Raw genomic sequence first — 16708 nt, forward strand, 5'->3', positions numbered from 1 at the left:
ATACGGACTCCAAAATCCAAACACTAGGAAACAACCTCACGGCAACGTCCCTTGATAACGCTACCCAGCGCTACACACTTCATCCACCTCAGAAAGCTGCATTTCTTCCTCTCTCTCTCTCTCCAAACATCTTACAGGACTGAAGTTCATGAAAAATTACAGATCCAGCTATTCCCCACCCCCAGCTCTCTTTCTGGGTACGATTATCCAGAGAGCTGCAAGTCCACCTGTATGAAATGATGGCGGAAAAAAGACAGGTAGGAAGAGCTTAGTGCTTTTGTTCCAACTAGTACTCATTGTCCTGTTTCTAAAAAAAACAACCTCTTTCTCTTAGCAATAACAACCTTTCCTTTTTTTCAACTTGTGATGAGTTCAGCAGTTTTTCACTGCTAGTGAAAAGTGCTAGTAGAGCTGGTTACAATCCCGCAGAAATAGAAGAGCACTGGGGGACCAACAGGAGGAGGAAGCCACACTGAGATACTGTTAAACATTGTGTCCCCTTTATAACTGGAGTTCATGTTTGAGTTTGCTATTTATCACTACAAGAGAGAAGAAGAAAAAAAGAAAAAAAGGAAAAGAAAAAAGAGAAAAAAATGCCTAGCCTAAACTGACAACTCTAAAGACCAGAATCTGAGCAAGTAACACACAAACAACTTCCCTGAGGCCCATAGAAAAACTTGGAGAACTGGCTAGTGGAAAACATATCAGGATTCTGCTGGAAGATATTAGAAGTTTAAAATGATATGTAGGTGGTAGTTTAACATGCTAGTTCAGTGGCGCCTTACATCTATGCAGTGTACAACTATATGATTATCAAGTGACACACGACACAACCTTAGTAACTGAAATTAATTTGTTAGTTTTAATTTAATTAATTTGATAGGTCTACCCATCTGTCATACCTATTATCATGGCATTCGAGCAGTTGACTGAACACTTTTTACTGAATTTGAACGAAGTGGTTCCCTAAATTCATAACTGCTACCATGTAAGGAAACACAATGTGAATCATCATATTCTTCCCTCATTCAGATAATCTGCACGATTTTTTTTTTTTTTTTTCCTGAGTGCTAAAGCATAGGCACATTTAGGAAACGCTGCGGAGTTCTTCATGCCACCAAATGATGACTCCATATTAGCCAGACAGCACCCATTAAAACAGCTGCTAGACATGGAATAATAAGATGAACCAGGAGCAATTCCTACATCCCTGCCTCCCTCTGAATAATACCTCATCTGCTATCAAAAATAAATCCAGGTAAAGGAAACATTTTAGAAGAACCTCTTATCTTTTGTAGTCACTGCCAGATTTGCAGTAACAAACCTCAGTATTGGCTAGGGGGAAAGTCCCTCTTCATGGGAACAGGGATAGTGCTGTTGAAACCAGAAGAATCACGTCAGATCTGGATGTGACCCCAAGTTTATCTAATGAGATGTACTACACAAACGTAAAAGTCATAAACACTAAACTTCTTCCAATACACAAAAGAAATTAAGCCTATTTACTACTACACTGCACACAATATATAAGAGATGATGAAATAAAACTGAAACAGAAAACATTAACTAAGTGCTGCATGAAAGGCAGCAATCATAGGATGATGTGTTTTACGAGGACAGACAGGACTCTCACAGCTGGGTTTGTGCTGCAGACCAGAACTTGTAAACCAGGTCTGGAAAACGTTTTCTATGACTTTGATCTACGTTAGGTTTGTTTTGCAGTGTCCAAAGCACACTTTCCAAACCCAAAGTTAATTAAAGCTTACTTATCAACACGGTCTGAACTTTAGGTCTGCAACGAATTCCCTGCACCATGTGATTTCTTGTAGTGCCAACTTAAATGAAAAAAACTTTGCACAGCTTTGCCCATTAAAACAAGACCAAGCCCTCATATCAGCAAATACTGCATTTGTACAAGATATTTCTTGGCTGAATCTTCTGTCAAACCCAACAGCATTAGGGTAATGCATTTTGCACTTTGAGGAGAGATGGCTGACACGCTAATTTGAAGAATTTATTGTTGCAGCAACAAATCACAAAAAGAGAAGAAACTTACCTAGCAAAACTGAAAATCCAAATAATTCCTCGCTAGTGCAAAGTTCACACAAATCATGCACAGGAAAAATACAGGGTCAAAGATTTGCTTGCTGAAGTACACAGGTGCAAAAACCTGCTAGATCCCTCCCCTCCCCAAACAATGTAGAGGGAGGGACCAGTGGAGGGACCAGTGCAAATAAATCAGAAGTTTTATAGCAAAACTGACACATGTTGAACTAAGCTTATTTATTATTCACAATCAGGCTTCACAGATCTGTTTATCCTTCAAGATAGCCAGCTCAATATGGCACCTTTCCCATTTGCAATTAATACATCTGCAACTTTTTTCATGGTGTGGACCACATGCTCACGGACAGATCTCAAACTATGATCCTGTTTCTTTTCTATGGATTTTACAAGATTAAAAGCATTAAAAATTTCACAAAGATACTAAGTGTGCATAGACTAGTATCATTAGGGCTTTTTTAATGACTGATGTCTTTTTTTCCCCTCCCATGTTATAACTGTAGAATTAATTTCCTCTGAAACAAGTTACTTGCAGTCCCACTGTCCAAGGCTCCTTCTAGGCTAATCCCTCCATTTCCTTATTTCATCTGGTATCTTTGAGTTGTAAGACTGTCTGAAAATTTGATCACAAGTGATCAGATTTCAAAAGAAGGACCTGAGACACAACAAGCTGGGGGGGGGGGGGGAAGGTAAGAGAGAAAGGTAGGTTTTTCTTGCTTGTTTATTTAGATGTGCTTTTAGGTTTCTTGACTGTAAATGCCCCACACATTATAGAAGATTCTTAATTCATGTATATAAGCACCACTAAAACCCTTCACAGTACTTCAGGTTTGCCATGAAGGTAAAGACCATACTATTAAGCCCTTGAGGCATATTACAAACCACTGCTGGAGAACAAGGATAGGGAAAAAAAGAAAAATGCATCCACATACAGAGGACTACAAAAGAACCACCTACAACAACTACAGCTTGCTATACTGGATCAGGCAACTGACCCAATCAGTCTTTCATTCCTTTTCCTATAGTGACCAGTACCAGCTGCTTTAGATGGAGGCACACAAAACCTCTTGCCATAAACAGAAATGGAATAACACGTCAGAGTGAAATTCATTCTTAGTTTCCATTAGGTAGATGGCAGTTTACGCCTTAGACCAAAAGGATCACATCTCTCTCCCAAAGTGTCATGCATTCCCATGTTTTTACATTTCTTTGAATGCTACTGAATGAAAGATAATATGTATGATCCTTTTTAGGACCTCGACAGCTGTTGGGCTCAGTGTCATTTCACAGCAATGAGCATCTGGCTAAAGGTGCTAATGGGGCTTAAGAGCTCAGTTACAATTGAGCATCCTATTAAAATACATTTCCAAATTCCACGGTCAAGTGTTCTAGCCCTTTTTCTTTACTAAGGCTTAATACTCCAGGTTTCTTCAGACAGACAAGTAGATACAGTGGACTCTTCTGCAGCTTCAAGTATGCAGCTGTAGTAAAACCTGTAGTAGTAAAACAAGCACTGCATGTTTCAGGTTTAACCTTTTTGCAAGAACAGATGTGGTATATTAAAGACTGACTTCTTTCTGCGTGAAGCAGCAAAATTCAGAGCTCAGTGTTTCCATCCTAGCTACTTTGCTCAATGGAACCCACCCTTTAACTGTTCAAGAAGCACACACACACAAGATTTATATCAAGATCGTTACTTGAACATAATTCTAAGTGTTCTCTCAGTTACTATAGACCTGTGTATTTGACAATAAGACCTAAGATAAGCTGTGCTTCAGTTCACTAATTGAGACATGACTTGCTAGCTCAGAAACCAATCAGTTTTCATTGCTAGAGTCATTCTAAGTACACAAAGCTTTATCACACCTCGTTAAATACCCTCTAATTTGGAATGCTTCACTGTCCTATAGCACCTGTCAACATCTAAAGAATGGACTTGGTGTGTGAACGGTAAGTACAATATTTTCAGCACCACTCTACACTGACTGCTTTGTTCCTCACTGGGTATTATTAACCCGTTCAACTCCCTGTACAATCTGCAGCCCCCCATTATTACTTTTGTAATAAAATAAAAAACTCACAAGAAAAAGAAAGGTTCCATTACTAGGTAGAGCTGGAAAGACAGGACACCCTTTGATTAACATGCACAGTACATCCTGCAAGGCTGAAGGACTTAAACAAGCAGCACTTACCAAGAATGATAATAATATTTCAACTCTGCATTAAAACTGCCAGAGTTCAGAGAATTTGACAATTTAATCACTGCAATAGTTCTAAAAACATTTTACTATAATAATACCATAACATAGTAACTCAGAAAGCTGAGTGAAGGGCTACGTTGCACCATGGCCCCTCCTGAAGTTAAAGGTGCTCTCCCCAAGCAACGATTCCAACTAGGCTTAAACATAAAGACTTTTCATCCTGGTACAAAAGTCGTCTGCCTATATATTTCAGGCAGACAACACTAACTGCCCCTCCAAGCTCCCGATGACTCAGAAATCATCAGGAAGGCAAAGAGAAGGCAAGTATCTTACAACTTGACCCAGTTATCATGAAAATAAATGAGCTTTTATGTTGGCTTCAGTACATGATGAAACAACCTCCTACTCACTACTTGAAAAAATCTATTGTTTTCAAAACATACATTTAAATAAACCAAAAAACCCCGCAACGCATCAGATGCGTCCCACGTAGAACACCAGTAAAGTCAGGGGAGCCACACAAACGCTGGCTTGCAGAGTTGGTCAGGACTCTGACAACACCGGCACAGTGATGCACTACGTCAGCCTTCCGCCTCTGGAGGTCTGCGCTCAAATGCCAGTGAAGTTCTAATGGACGCTCAAAACAAGAGATAAGGCCATAAATCTCAAATTAACCAGCCAGTTGGCATAGCCGCTAATCTCCATTTCATACTGGTTAAATGCTTGGAAGATAAGGGCACTCCTCAGGTCTGAAGCGAGGGTTACTGACGGGACTGCGTCAATGCTTCTGTGCAACTGCAATATGCCTGGCCCTGGCCACAGACACTGGGGGAAGGGAGGAACTGGTTCAGCAACATAAAAGACTAATTCACCCATAAATGAGTCACCCATAAAAGACTAATTAAAATTAAACATATTTTTAAATCTCTTCCAAATAATTTGCCTGAACTAGGGGTATCTCCCATTCCCTCTATAGGAGCCCCATTCACCCAAAAAAAAGTTTTTTTTTTTTTAAACTCTTCTGGCCTTCACACTGAAAGGTATTTGTGTTTAAAAGAACAGGAACACATTGAGGTGCTATTCAAAATGGATAAAATCTGCACTCCACTCTCTACCTTTTGAAAGTTATTTCCGATATCCTTTGAAACATTACCTTTATTGGTGAGTCCCTCTTTGAGGGCCAATTAATCAGAAAGAAACTAGTCTTTAAATAATTTGTCTTCAATAAACTGCCCATCTTGTCCAGCCTTGAACCTGTCTAGCTCTGCTGTGCTTACCTTTGCACAAACTGAAAATGGTACCTCGAGAGGGCAAAAGCTCTTGCTTGTTATTCTAGTCACCATCACTTCCCTCCTGCCTTATTAAGGCACACAGTCATCACAGGCTAGCTAACAGAGACTTTGCTCTTAAAGATATGTGGCATACTGGTGATGATTTAAAGATAACATATCACTTCCAGGAACCCCTTCCCTGCTCTGGCACTCATAGTGAAAGGGTCACTGCCTGCATCAAGGAAAGACTGAATCAGCATCAAGTCCTGACAGCCAAAATAAAGACATCTGTGCAGCAGAAGCAGCACTCTAAAGGGAAAAGTAAGGAAGCAGAGAAAAGAGATGAGAAGGCTCTGTACAGGTAAACCCTAGGCAGGCTTATCCTCTTTTTTTTAAGTGCATAACAAGGTTCATGTTTTCAATCAATCAGTGATTCAAAATAACCTCCACATCTGTATCTGCAGAACAGCTACCTAACCAAACATCCCCCAACCTCTAATGGAGCAATAACTATTCCTACCTAAATGTAGGATTTGGCATTCATCCTTATTACATTCCATTGTATTGTTAAGACTAGTTGTCAAGATGCTATCATTCAAATTGCTTTCAGACCTTCCCACAAAGTGGGTCATCTTGAATTTTACAAAGTATACACTCCATTCCTTTAGCAAGTTATGAAAGAAAACAGTGAAGAACGACAGATGCCTGTGAAAGCTCACTTCTGATACAGCCTTCCTGAAAGGGCAAGAAGTACAGACAATTACTGAGAAGATGCATCTCTAGACACATTTTCCAAACTGCTGTGGACCTACCTTATGGGAGTTTAATCAAGCCATGCTTCCCTAGCTTGCCAGGGGATATCAGGTGAGACCGGGTCAAAACCCTTCCTAGTTCAAGATAGTTACATTCCCTATCCCCCACTCTCCCCAGCGCCTGTTACTTTACAATACATAGGAGAGAGATTGTTTTGTATCATTCTTCTTAACAAGTTTACCTCAACTTATTTCCTCCTTACCACCTAGACATTTAAAAAGTTTAGTTACTGGTTCCAGTACTTTTCCAGATATTATTATTAAATTGACAATTCCACAGGTTTCTCGTTATTTTTTTCCCCCCTCAAGACTGGAAAATCAGCATAGTCTCTCTTCCAAAACTTCACTCATCTTCTTTAAAGATATCAAAGAAGAGACTGAGATTCTCCTTAGAGAATTTACTATGAACTTTATCAGGCCTAGTTTACTTGGAGGAAAAAAACAAAAAAAACCCACTAGTTATTTTTCTCCTCTTCCCTTTCCTTTTTTTAGGTTTGAGGTCTTACTAGAATGGTTTTAGCCATCCGATCACTGTTCACTAAATGGACTAAGATGGAAGCAAAAAGTAAAAATCCATCAATGAAAAATCCGGCATCACTTGTAGATGGTATTAAGTAGAAGAGTAGCCGTCATCTTCCTTGTGATAGTAAAATACTTGCAGAATGCTTTTGTCCTTTAAGCCCTTGGTTAGCTGTACTTTCCAACAGCCTTTCTCATTACATCCTCATGGGCTTCTACAGTACACAAGTGCAGAAATAGCACCGTGCACACATTTTCATGCATGTGGTTTCTTTTAAGTACGGTCTCAAAAACACCTCAGCTCACATTCTTCTTCTACACTCAGAGGAACTGGATCTCACTCCCACTTTATGGGAACTTCGGTGCTGATTTCCTAATCACCGAGGAGCTCACAACCTAAATGCACTGGTCTTTAACTGTACCGCCTACCCTTCTTCCACACCGGGCCCTTAAATGGCAGGGGGACAGGCTGCTTGGTGAGTGATATTTTTGTTTGTTTTGAAGAACACCACAGTAGGTAAGAAAATCCCACCCAGAATGCTCTCAGCTGACAACAAGCCTTCAACCCAAGACAGGTGTTGTTCATGTACTGCCTGTCCTGCCTGCCCTAAAAGCATTAACAAAACCAAGGGGGTAGGTAAGGCTTCAGCTCAGCATTCAACACTTAAGCATTCAGAAGCCTCCACCAGGCACTTCAGAAATACTAGCACAGAAGCTGCAAGTGGTGAGTTCACGCAAAGTGTTACATACCATGTGTGGCTGTGGTTTAGTTGCAGTCCTGGAAGGGGGGGACTGTTAAGCTGAATCCTTCCTATGCATTCCCACTTTAAAGTGTAGTGCAACCTCCCATCTCCCACCAAATAGCTACAGAGGGAAGCACATCTCTGCAGTCAGCACTGGCTGATCCCCACTCTGATCCTCAGCTGAACTTCTCAGGAACCAGAGTGCTGGAACATTCAGCCAGCTGTTTCAAACCAGACAAGCTTCTTTATAAACACACAGTCTTCCCATTAAGATTCACATACTTTTACTGGAAAGATGATCCAGCATATACTCAAACATTTAAAGCAGAACTATTTTTGCCAGTGAAGTTAAAGAAATGCAAATGTAAAGTTCTCCTGTAAGCCCTCAGACACGAGCTTCTAGTCGTTTCATAGCTCTCATATTATAAGCCATGTTTTAGCTTGGCAAATTACCCCACAGAAAGGACTTTGTCAATAAATACAGCATGCTCTAATCACACACATACTCACATATCAGGCCTCAGTTCTCTTGCAGTCTGTAATGCCTGAACCCGATTTATGAGTCTGATGCAAATCCTATGGAATTCAACTGAAAGACTCCCATTGACATGGAAGTTTTAGACCTCTACACTTAAAATAATAAACCCCTGAAATAAATAGTAGATTAATTCACAGCGACAACTAGAAATTCTATCAATCCTGTAGCCTTTGTTTATACAGCAGGTTACTCTTAAGAGTAAATAACACTGTATTAGGCTCTAAATGTCAGGTGTGTATTGGGTGCCGTCAGGAAAGCTCAATTTACACACAAAGTATTGTGCACTGCTACGAATGACAAGCGAATTATTTTCATTTCAATTGTATGAGAAGTAACATGTAAGCAAGCCTACACAGACACGTGACATCATTTCACTATCTGAGCAGCAGCATATGAGCTATTTCCACTGAAATTAACTCAGTCACATTATTACTGATTTTTGCTCTCTGAAGTCACATTGCACTTTCCTCTTTTTACTCAAAGCAGTAGGCTCTTATTTTATTTTCCTTATCAGCAGCAATGCATATATAGCGGAATTTTTCAAAATTCAAGCCGAGTCTCCATTTAAGCCAACAAATACTTTTGCTCAAGAGAGACAGCATTGCATTTGTTCTGTACATGAGTCCTCGCACCTCCAGCAGCGCATACAGGGTTAGTCAGCACTTTTATTTCTAGTCATTAATAACCTCAGCAGGAAGCAAAAAGCACATCTGAAAGCCTTCTGATAGTTTCCTTTCACACAAAAGTCAAAGCCCAGAATCAAACAAAAGACTTCTAAAATAGAAAATTTACAATAAACTGCTTAGAATAAAAGAACACTTAGACTGCAAATCCTGAACACACATTAATTTATATTTTTTGCACCCACATATTTGTGTCAGAGTTAAAGACTGTCATGTATTATTTGAGACTGCATAAGTGTCCACTGTAAGATGTTTTTACCACTGCTATTTTCCACCTAATTTCAGCCATCTTCCTATCCCAAATAGCCCTGTGCTCATTAACCAGAACATTTTAAGAGGGATTCCAGCAAAAGATCATTAACTGCTACAACACACCTAGTATTTGGTTAGAGGCTTTAAAATGAAATATGTTTTCAACTAACAAGCACCAAGCCAAACGGAGCTTTCAGACCCCACTTCTGGGACTCCACAGCTTGAGGGCGCCCGTTCCACAAAAGACAACGGACCAAAGACAACTTCTCATGTCCCTCATGGGAGCTTAAAAGATGCACGAGGCCCAAACAACGAATGCATATACCAGATCCTGTAATGCGGACTATAGCTACACACCGCATTTCTGAAACCATCACAACATTATATTGCTTAAGAGTTTGACTAAAGCCTGCAGAGATTCCATCTCTGTTCCCTGTATATTTACATACAAAACTTTGGTAGAGATAACTGCACATGACTGAATACATTGCTTCCCTGTGGTCATGCAAGTGCTAACAAGACCAGAACTTAGGGTAAATAGGAGCTTTTAGTTATGGATGGAACATTTCATTTCAACAGAAACAGCTGGGCTGTCTGCAAACATGCTTTCCAAGAAAGAACAACAATTTCAGGTGGACAGTATAGTACTTCTCAGAGCAAGGTCTGATATGCAGAGGAATACCTTCTCCTCTCAGACCTGATTTGGAGTCCACATAAGGCAATGGAGGCCATTCCATCTCATCCAAAGGGAGATGGGCCAGGCCTCTACTGAGCCGGGTAAGTTCCAATTACATGATTAAAATATATTATTTCTACAGAAGAGTCAAAAGATGTTACTCTTCACCATTTACCATTTATCAACACAAAAACTTCATTCTTGCTGGTCAAACAAATGACAGTCACAGAAGTACTGCTGTAACATTGGAAATGCCCTGCAAAATAATCAAATGGCCACACACTCAGCCTACTAGCTGAATATATTCTGAATTTTAAAGTAAACTAGGTTTTCACCAACATGATATAATAGACTTACTACTTGATTTGGGGATAGGAATCAAAAATAGCATCCTTTTACATTGCTCATCTGAGTTTAAGGCCAGGTTTCCATGCCACTTTCTTACCTATGTCTGCACAATTTTAGCATTTCTTGCTGCAGATGCAAAATTGGCATTTTTGTTACAAGCTCAATGTACAGCTCCCAGTCTGTACTCAGTTGGCAGGTTCATGTATACAGGAACACATAAAACATGCCAATTAAGGTTTACAGATTACATTTGCAGTGATGGTAAATTACATTGGTCAGCACTTCTAGCACTTTTGTGCAACTTCTTCCCTAAAAGGCCGGGGCGGGGGGGGAGGTAGGAGAGCAGCAGTTGAGCCTAGCTGTGAGGATGTGAAGACAAAGTCTTTTCCTCAAGTTTTTAAGGGTTATTCCTTACAGCAAAGCTCACAAGAGTTTAACACTTGACCAAAATGAGACAAAAAGTCAGACCAAAGCCAGAAGTCAACTCACAGCTAACATCTACCTCATGCTTATATCAAATTACATAAACATGAGAGAGGCTTGACAACTTATCCGTGTGCAAATTCCTCTGCAAAAGTGATTAACACAAAGGGTGGGACAGGCGATGCTCTGATTCAAGTCAATAAACAGACTCCCAAATCACTGGCTCCCCTCTCCAGCTCCCTGTTATCCGAGTCACAGCTGCGGCTATTTGAGATGCCCTGCACAAAGCGGGTCAGTCACCTCAGGTTTAAAGTAACAGCTGCTGTCGTCCCACTGTTAAAAACAGGACAAAAAAGAACTACTTGGATTGAAAACACCAGAAAGCCCACCGTGCTGGGAGCAGAAAACCTGTATCCTTGTCTGTGAATGAGTTTGAAAAATGCATACTTAAGGCCTTAAATCACCTTTCTATGTAACCAGTGAATACATTCGTGAACATCATGGGCAAAAGTAAGAAGTCTCTAGGAAGTGTGTTTCCATACTACATGCTACTCACAAGTCAGTGTTGTTCCCTTATTTTAACTGAACTGAATGGAGAAAGAAATACAGCATTTAAAGGAAGTTTTGCAAGGTCAACTTTTAGAACTTACTTATTTGCATCTTCACATAGTTTTCATACATTCGCCTTATTAATTACCTGTTTTAAAAATTAATTTGAAGTCTCCACACTTACCGCTTTGGGGGTTATCAGCCCCGTGGAATACGCACATGTCACTGAAAGTAATCTGGACTTGCACCTACAAAGCAGGTGATCTCAGCTGAAGGCATTCTGCAAGTTCTTCATCAAAGATGAACGGACTGATGCGAGACAGCAACATGATAAATGCTGAGGACAGCACCCGGCACAGAGCTCACTGTCTCCATCTCACAAGCAGACCCAACAACAAGCAGTCAGTTCCAGCGATGACAGAAAGACTTCTCGCAGCTGCTTATAAAATGGCAACACATGAACTCCATCCGAGACAAGTTACTATGGCAAAATCCTCTATTTCTACGTACAAAGAACTGAGAAATGAGTTTTCAGCTATAAATAAGATGCTGACTTCTTTTATGAAAAGATCTCAGAGCATGTAGAAGAAAAGAGCAGACTACAGAAATTTTGCTAAGTCTACAAAAAGTTATTTCAACAACAGAAAATGTTTATTTGAATTTTGTTTTTAATTATTTCATTTACTCTATTCCAATCCATATTCATTTCAATAATATTGTCATAACCACTTGTCTCCCAAAATACCAAGACACTTAAATTGTGCCTATCTTAAAAAAAAAAAAGTTAATTGCAATCAGTGGGGATATCAGCTCCTTAAAGCTAGGCATGTTCATTGGGTATCCTCCTAAAGGGCAGCAATAACAACAAATATCCCTTAGGATCTTCCTTAACTTTTAATTTGTTATAATTAAATACATGCAAAAATCAAGGCTTTGGAAAACTTTAGGAGTATCAGATTCATTTATATTGAGCCTAGCTCTTCATCTGGCATCTTCTCCAGAGTTGTATGCTTTTCCATAAAGAAGCTTTCCATCAGTAAAGAGGAAATGTTAAAATCTTCAAAGCTATAGACAGACTAGCTTAGAAAGGTGGAAATGAAATTGGAGACATTCACCTCCATTCTGCTGACTCAAATACAGACAGCATAAGAAACACACATAACTCCTCCCTAGCTGATACCTGATGTAAACATAAGTCTACATAGGGACAGTTTATGTCTACCAACCACCGGGCAGAATCAAGTCCAAAAGTTGCTTCTTGATACCTTACACAAGCGCTCAAGATGAACTTTTTCCTCCACTTTTTCATCAATCCACCTAAAACCTGGCAGAAGGACAACTGGGTACACCCCGATTATTTATCAAGTCAGTTAATACTAACATCAGACTTGTTACCTTTCATTTCACATAAAATACTATTCTTTTTCCAAAAGTGTTGACACAGAACTGAAACTACCTTAGGAATTTTGAAAAACGAGCTCTCACTAAATATATTGACCCACCATTCATTCCATTGTATATACTTCTGTGGTGAGGTGACAGGTCATCTGCTACTTGTCTCCTGAGGGGACCTTCTCTGCTGCCTCCACTGAGGTGTTTGAGATGCTCTGGGCTCCCTCCAAAATGTTGTTTGAGGTGCTCAGGGCTCGTACCCCTCACTTTGTGCAGATGTTCTGGGCTTCCGCTTGGTGTGTGCTTTGAAGATGATCTGGGCTGCCACTGCTGTGCTTTTGATGCTCAGGGCTACTGCCAGGCCTGTGCTTTTGAAAGTGTTCAGGGCTACTACTCAAAATGTGCTTTGGGAGAGTTTCTGGACTGCTGCTGCTGTGCTTTTGTTGCTCAGGTGCTTTGACAAGGGTTTTGTGATGTTCTGGACTTGGTCCTTTCAGGTGATGATCAGGACTGCCAGAACCCCTAGGCTTCTGGAGATGCTCGGGGCTGATGCTCCTGTGTTTCTGATGCTCAGGGCTTCCTTCACCCCTGGTTTTTTGAAGGTGTTCTGGACTAGTACTCGGATGATGTTTATGATGGTCTGCACTGCCTGGACTTCCAGTGCTAGAAGTACTACTCCCATCACCAACATCTCTTATGGATGTGCTTGTTGCAGTTAACTGGCACAGGCTGATTTGGCTGTCAACAGAGCTCCGGCTGCCTGCTCCACCAGTCTTCTCCTCATCCAGCAACACACACAATTCTTTTAGTTCCAGCTTTTCTTTAACCACTTCTTCTTGCCTCACTTCCAATTCTTTCAGCTCCTGTAGGTATAAGGCAACCTCTTTGTGCATAATGCTAGCACTGTGCCTGCCCAGTCTCTGCCACTCACGGGATGCTTTCTGGATGATGATAGGCAGAAAGGCAAGAAGGTAACAAAGGTCTCTCAGTTCCTGGTTATCTTCTTGCAGCTTCTGATTGATAGCCTTTAAAAGAAAGATAAGCATGAGAGAAGAGTGTCCAAAAAAATTAACACTATACCATTAGCATTGTACAAGTCAGTGAACAGCACTGCTACAAACCATCAGCTAAGCACTCAAGTAAGGCATGAACAATTGTGTGTGTAGATCTGGCATATTATAACTGCACCATGTTTCATACTAACAGAACACCTGTCCAGCACAAAACTGAATATGCAGAGCTAATTTGGAAAGGTTCAATGACTAACTTCCAATATGGTATGAAAATTTCAGGTGTTTAATTAATGCCCAAAGGAAAAACAAAAAAACAAAAACACAGTGAGAAATCCAGATGATCATACTCTCTCATGATGTTCTCACTCCCTCAAAAATACTCACTTGTAAAGTTATTGCTGACTAAAACCAGAAAGTACATCAGAAATGGTAATCTCGCTCAGATAATTAACAACATTTATATTCTCTGTTCCCTAAAGCATATTCACATATAAAACAAACCTTTTAGAGATTTAAAATATTTGGGGTTTGTTTGATTCTGCTTCAGATTTGCATAAAAGAATCTTGTCTGTTCTCAATCAGAATTGGTTCAATCACTCTGAAATGAAATAATCTGCTTTAATAGATTTTTCACTTCTAACAAAACAAAGCAGTACATGTTCCCAGTGCCCTTCTCTAACTGAACAACAGTAATGCTCTGAAGAAAAAACGTTCAGGCTCTTACTGTAGCAGAATAATACAGCAAAGAAAACATTTTCAGTATTTCGCCACCCTACTTTTACTAAACTGGCTTGTAACCATATTTGTCTTCTCTGGTCTAAATAGTCTTCCCTTATGTCTGGTATTACAAGCTTAGCCTTACGGAAAGACCATTTTAGCACAGTTTCCTAAAATAAAAAAGGAAGCTTCTGCAACTCTGCTGGGTGCGTGCCTGAGTGTGTGACCTTCCTCTCAAAATGACTTTGAACTTGACCAGTTTCAACCCAGGTTTGACAAAGGAAAAGTCTCAACGAGGTTGCAAGGTAACCTGAAAAACCTATACAGGATAGGGATTCTTCAGATGACCCCATGGTGGAAAAAAGTTTCAGTGACAGCCCACAGTTTAGCAGTCAGAGTATCTAAGCAGGCAGCAGCCATCCACTCAAGCCAGGCACAGCTGTTCATCGTTACTCATGGACCTGTTCCTTCACATGGGACAAAGAAGCAAGTAGGTACCCACACACCACTGAAACTCATTGGAGCCCAGAGACCTTGTTCTCCCAAATTCCTTTTAAAAGTTTCAGCTGAGACATCTGAACAAAAGGTGGAAGTTGAACATCACTTAGGAAGTTCAGAATTGAGAGAGGAAGTTGTCACTCCTTCCTACACATTTTGGTGTGCTTTGTTACTTATCTGGCAGATAGATAAACCCATATAACATCACAACACCTTTGAACATAACCAGGAGAACGATATTGCTGCTGTAATTTAAATTGCATTTAAAATGTAAGCTCTGTTTTTACTAAGCTAATATCATTGATGGGTCTCTCTTACCCCCAGACACCTTCTATTGTCAAAATGAAGGGAGGGAGGCAGGATTGCTGTACGCTGCAGAACAGGAAAGCTTGGATTATCAAAGACCATTTCTCAATAATTTAGTTGTCTAAAACCATTCTACAAGTCATGAACTCTCTTCTGTTGTACCCTCACATAACAATTCAAAAGGCCACACTGCATCTGGGTCTCTCCTCCTCTCCAACCTCACCTCAACTAAGGAATTGTACAAAAAGTGCCACGTGTCACAGCAACAAGACAGATAATGCTTTGTAGTCACGTCCGCTTTAAAGCAGCTTTCAAGTTCTCCAGCACAGTTATACCTGGTACATCAGGGTAATTCTCTGCCAGTAGTTACGCTGTCTGCCCAATTCTCAGAAGCAGGGAAGGAAACATTAGGGACTACGCTTCCCACCTAGCAAGAGTTAAATTAAGAAGGCATCAATCATCACAGCCTTGGTCTGCCTCTCAGGGCAGCCTGTGGAAGTACACCACTGAAAGGGACTTCCTTAGAGATGCATCCTCAGATGTCCTTTCCAGACAAGGAAACTAGGGAATGATTCTCATCACTCCAAGGCAGAGCCTAGGAAGTCATCTTAAAAAACATGACAGAAAACAGCATAGGCAAAACAAAGCCTTTTGAATCTCTACAGCTCCGCACATTGTATTCTTTCACATGTATTTCAGATAGAAACACTGAATCTTACCAGAAACCAACGAAGTCTACTGCAAAGGTGACAAGAATTAGATGTTCCCATCAGCCCAAAGCGCAGTGGGACACATTACAGAACAGCTGTGCTCCACAGCCCGCGGAAGAGTTTCTCACCACTTTTAACCGGGCACTTCATTTCCAGCAGGCTCAAACCCTGTTCGCTTTTCACGCCATTCTCGGCGAGAACCGCCAGCACATTCACCTGACGAGGGCTCGGCGAAGCCACTCGCGGTCGGGAGACGCACTCGTGTGCCCGGCACCTACGTGCAGGGAAGTTTTCCGCGCGAGGACCCCGCGCCGCGGGAAGGTCGCCAGCCCCCGCGCCCCCCACCTCGGCCCCGGGGCACCGTCGCAGCTCGGGGGCCGCCGGCCCACGCCCCACGCGTGCCGGCAGCTCCGCCGGGCGCAGCTTCGGCCCTGCTCCCCGGCACCGCTCCGTGCCCGCCGCTCCGGCACGGGCGGGCTCCCGTTCTCGCCGCCGCCATGCGCTGGGGACGCACCGGAGAAACTCGCCCCCCCCCCCGCCGCCGCCCCGCCGCCCGCTACCTTCAAGCCGCGGATCTCGCCGAGGCGGAGCTGGAGGCGGCGGTTCACCTCGCGCATGAGGCTGCTGCGGTCCAGCATCGCGCTCCTCTGCTCGGCCTCGGCCCGGCGGGGGCTGCGGATCAGCTCCTCCTTGCTCCACGCGAGCAGCTCCTCGTCGGACACCTCGCACAAGTCCTCGGCCGCCGCCGCCGCTTTCGACGTGGTGGCGGCCAAAGGGCCCGAGCCCGAGCCCGGCGGGCTCCTCCCGCCCCGGGCGCCCCGCGGAGGCAGCCCCGCAACACCGCCCCAGCCGAGGGCAAGGGGAAGGGCAAGGGGGCGAGCCCGGAGCGCCGCGGGCAGCTCTTCCCGGAGGGAGGGGGGGGGGGGCCGCCCCGCTTCCAGCGAGGGCGGGCAGCGCTCCGCCCGGCTAGTTCGTGCCTCCTGTGCCGGTATA

The sequence above is a fragment of the Apteryx mantelli genome, chromosome 3 (assembly GCF_036417845.1).
Source record: "Apteryx mantelli isolate bAptMan1 chromosome 3, bAptMan1.hap1, whole genome shotgun sequence".
Classification (NCBI taxonomy): domain Eukaryota; kingdom Metazoa; phylum Chordata; class Aves; order Apterygiformes; family Apterygidae; genus Apteryx; species Apteryx mantelli.